Here is a 4,679-nt window from a genome sequence, read left to right as displayed (position 1 = left end):
GCTGAGGGTGGCGTGGGCTGTGGCCGTGGGCACTGCCCGGCGGGGCAGCAGCGGGCCCTGCCCGTGCTGGGGCTGCTCAGCGCAGCTGCCCCGGCCGGCACAGGGGCTGTCCTTGGGCAAGGCAGCTGTGCCGGCAGGGCCCGGGAGCTGTGCCGGCTGTGCCGGGCTGCCGGGGCTGCGGAACAGTCCCGCCGCGGCTGCGCTCACCACAGCCTGGCCCGCTCGGCTGCTTTTTCTTTCTGACCCTCCTGGGGAGGCTCTGAGATCTTCCCTTCCCTGATGGAAGTGCAGCTGCTGCCAAGGAAAACGTCCCCATACTGACTCAGTGCTCCCTTTGCTTCCCAGCTGTGCCATCTGCCGTCCCTGTCCAGGAGAGCTGCTCTGCACGGGAGGAAGAGCCCGAGGGAGAGGCTTTGAAGATGGGGCAGCTGGGATCCCTCTGCTTGCAGTTCTGTTTTAAGTTATGTTGCAGTTATGTTTGTGTTGATGCAGTCGGATGGGTATTTACCTTAGAACAGTGATATTTGTATATTTATAGACGGGTTTGGTTTCTATATCTATTGATATATGTATGTATGTCTGTTGTATGTAGCATGTGATGTTTATATTTACATCTGTAGACTGTTATACTTGTATGTGCATTTATATATATGTTCATGTACATATGTATTTAATTTTATTTTAAGATGGATGGAGGGCATTGTTGTATAAGTCTATTGATTGAATTCTTAGTGTAGGGCTATTTAGAGAGGGTATGCATATTTCTGTATTTCTATATGGGCTCTACACTTGTAGAAATATGTAATAAATTAAGTTGTTAAACACGTAATTAACCTTTGTGTATAGTGAGTTGCTGTAGAGGTTGGCAATAAATTAAGTTTTATTAACTGAAGTTGGTATTTGTATATTTTTACCTAGACTGGTTGTAATAATCTAATAAATTCCTGGTTTTAACCTAAACTGAGATTTGTATAGTTCTGTATTGTCAGTGTGGTTGTAGCAATTTGTAATAAATGACATTTTCCAATGGATGAAATGGATTCTCGTGTGTTTGTCGATCAGCAGTGCGGCTGTAGCAATCTGCAGGAAATGCCATTTGTCAACTGCAGTGGGTGTTTTGTGATTTGTGCCACCCAGAGCCACGAGCAGATGTAAATGCAGGAGGATTTTGGCCATGAAAATCTCCAGCCATGCCCAGCACATGCCCCACTTGCACTCAGGCTGGGCAAGGGAAGGGCAGATTTGGGATGGCAGCAGAGCCACGCGTTGGCTCAGAACTCGCTGCAAAGGCCTGCTGAGGAGACTCCGGGACTCCACTGGGAGTAGAACTCCAAGCAGGAGCCACCCTGGCAGCAGAAATCATTCACCATGAAAAAAAGAGAGCAAATGTGGCAAAGCAGATGTGGGGATGCTCTGTGAGTCTGATAAAATGCTCTCAATCACCGCTGCCTAGGCAGGTCTCCTTCAAAAATATTTTGTTATAAACTGAACACCTCCCGTGAAAGATAGATTGCGCTTTCCCCTTCACTTACCTTGCTGTGTGAGTGGAGACACTCTGTCCGTCTCACTGAGAATTTGTGCCCCTCAGCACCTGACAATAACTCAAAGATTATGTTCTACCACTTGGCACCATAAAGGAAAAGAACCCTGCCCTCGTGACAGTGTTTGCAAAGTCTTCCCTCCTCCTGTCCCCACATGTCCCAAACGGAACCATCCCCTTGCTGTCCAAACTGTGCCTGGGGTGACTGAGGGCTCCAGGAGCTCAGGAGGGTGCAAGAGCACTGCAGGTGGAAGCTTTTGCAAAGCTTCCTGAGCATCAGTAAACTCTGGCTTTGCCAGGCTTCCCCTGGAATGTTGTCCTACTCAAGAATGATCTTGGAGGACACTGTGCCTCCAGCTCACTCAAGTAAAGTTTGTTTTCTTCAAGGCTTGAATAGAGGAAAATGAAAATTGTGATTGCTAGAGTGAAATTTGGGTTTTGGTGCAGCTGGGTTTGCTCCATTCTTTATTGTGGAAAGTAGGGTAAAAGCTTTAAATTCCCAGCAGAAGCTGACTACCAGCCCACACAGACCTGAATGAGGCCCAGGTGTGCTTGCTGCACGCTGGTCCAAGGGAAAAGCTGGAACCAAGTCCCCTTTTATTGCAGATGGAGCTTGTCTTTACTGTTGTCTCCAGGGCTGTCTGTGGTAAGACACGGCAATCCAGCCGGGAGCTGTGGCTATGAGAGTTCCAACAGCAACCTGCTTCTCCAGAGTGAGGGACGAGGCCAGCCCGAAAGCCTGAAAGGTGTTCTGGGTACTGGAGGAGGCCAGGCTGTCCTTGTGCAGGGATGGCCTTCAAGGGGGACCTCACACCTTGTGCTGCTGACAGAGGGCAGCTGGTGGCCTTCCACAAAATGCTTCTTTTGTCCAGCTCTTTGAAATGTTCCAGCCAGCAACAATTCCTGCTGCTCACACCAGCCCCTTTCCAAGCAGGAGGATTTTTTTTGTGTAAGCAGCCTGACAACTCAGTGGCAGGAGAATAAAATACTCAGCTGAGTGTTATCAACTCTCTGCCAGAAGCTGCATCCTCAGCCCCTTATCTCTTCAGTTGTGTCAGACATGGAAGAAGCGACAGGAAATCACTGATCCTGGAAGGGAAAGCAGAAGGAGGAGTGTTGCCTTGATTTCTCAGGATTTTCTAAAGCCTTCTGAGTTTACATTCTTGTAGAGAATTTTCTCAGGCAACTTGCTGTAAACAACCTCTTGTTTTGCATTCCTTCATAGAGGCAGAGAAATTTGATAGACTGGTAGTTTGTCCAGTGTCATTGGAGAGGTGGCACGTTCACCCTCCAATCCACTGGCACCTTTTAAAAACTAGAAATGATTGGAGTCAGAAGAAATAAATTAGTCTCTTCATTGTGACCAAAGCTGAGTGCAATGTTTTTCCTTGTGTCCTCGGGTGACAGAGGAGAGGCAGTGGCTGCTCCCTGGGGCCTTGGGAGCAGTGAGAGCCATCCAAAATAGGATCTCTACTGGGCTGTGGAGATAAGAGTGACCAGCCAGCAATGCTCTGTGTGAGACTGGAGCCATCTGTGAATGTGAGCATGGAAAGCTGACCTTGCAAAACAGAGAAAAAGGGGTCCTTGGGTATTTGCCACAGCTTGGAGGGGCTCTGAGTCACCTGCTCCAGTGGAAGGCGTCCCTGTCCGTGGCAGAGGGGGCTGGATCTCGAGGGTCTTTAAGGTCCCTTCCAACTCAAGCCCCTCTGTGAGTCTGAATTACAAACCCACGATGACAAAGAGAACACAGCAAACCTGGGTCCCGCTGCATTATTGGAGGCTGCCGTAGTCACTTGTGTCACCTGGAGACTGGTTTGTATCTGGAGGAATTTTCATGGTCCCACAGTCTTTAGGTGTGACATTCCTGGTTTAAGGCCCCAAAAGATGCCAGAAGAGATTATTTGCAAGTAGAGAATTGGTTGAGCTGCCTGTGAACCAGATGGGAAAAGTGTACTCATGTTATTGAAGCGTTTACCCTGTGCAGGGGATATTTAGTTTCCATTTGGAATCTGCAATGTTCTTGCACAATGTTTGTATATGCATAAATACTGGCTTTAAATCCTAATTCCATCTTCACGCAAGGATGTGTAATCCATCAGGAATATTTAACACGGAGCCATATTAACTTTGGGCTTGATGGTACGGGTTGCTTAAAGTGTGTGATGAGTAATGGTAGCTCTAACAAATATCCCTCTTGTTAATTTGTGTTGGGGAAGATGAAATAGGAAAACCTTATAACTATGATTGCCTGGCAAAAGATTTGGAAAATCCAGACATTGAGATGAGAACTAGATTTGAAATAGCAAACCTTGACTACTGAATAACTAGAAAACAATAGTATAGCCAGGTTGAAAGCAATCCCCCCTTCTGATTAAACAATGCCCTTTACCTGCAGATGGGTCCAAAGGTCAAATGGAATGCTCTGTCTCACCCCCAATGTATGGTTCATCCCACACCTGTGACCCTCCCCTGAAGTATCAGAGATCTGGGACCCCATTGGCCCAAGTCCTGTTCCAGCCCACCTTGAAGCCCCCTGATAAGGTGTGCCCGAGGGACCGGACGCTCTCTTGGACCTTCCCCTGGGACCCTCACCTGGAACCCTCGCTCCCTCTCTCTCCCTCTCCCTCTCTCCCTGGGCCTGCCACGAGTTGCGCCTGGCAACTCCAAGCAGGGCCTTTCATCCCTTTTAATAAACCACATCTTCTAAGACCTGACTTCAGAGATCTCTCATCCCTCCAAACCGTCCTGGAGACCCACACTCTCTACAAATTTGGGTCAGTCCTTTATCAACCCTGTTGCATAGAAATCACTGTGTTTTAATCCCTGTGTTAGCTTTCACCATCCCCTTTCTCTTCTGAAAAACGGCTCAGAATGCTTCTGTTTGCTTCTGTATTGCTCCATTATGTTGACATGTAAGTACTGCTGTATTTGCCAACAGAAGCCGTGCAGCATGGAGGGAGATGCTGTCTTGGAACCACATCCAAGTGACCACAATTGCTTGAAAAAGAGACTTACCATCACTGTCACGAGCATGTGCAGGAGGTGCTCTGGCTACTTGGTGTCCAATTCAACCCCAAAAAGATTCTATCCCGAGAAAGTAATTTTCAGTCTAAAAAATTTTTTCATTTTAAAAAACAAG

Source organism: Anomalospiza imberbis, unplaced genomic scaffold (assembly GCF_031753505.1).
Source record: "Anomalospiza imberbis isolate Cuckoo-Finch-1a 21T00152 unplaced genomic scaffold, ASM3175350v1 scaffold_355, whole genome shotgun sequence".
Lineage (NCBI taxonomy): Eukaryota > Metazoa > Chordata > Aves > Passeriformes > Viduidae > Anomalospiza > Anomalospiza imberbis.
This window is presented reverse-complemented; position numbering follows the sequence as displayed.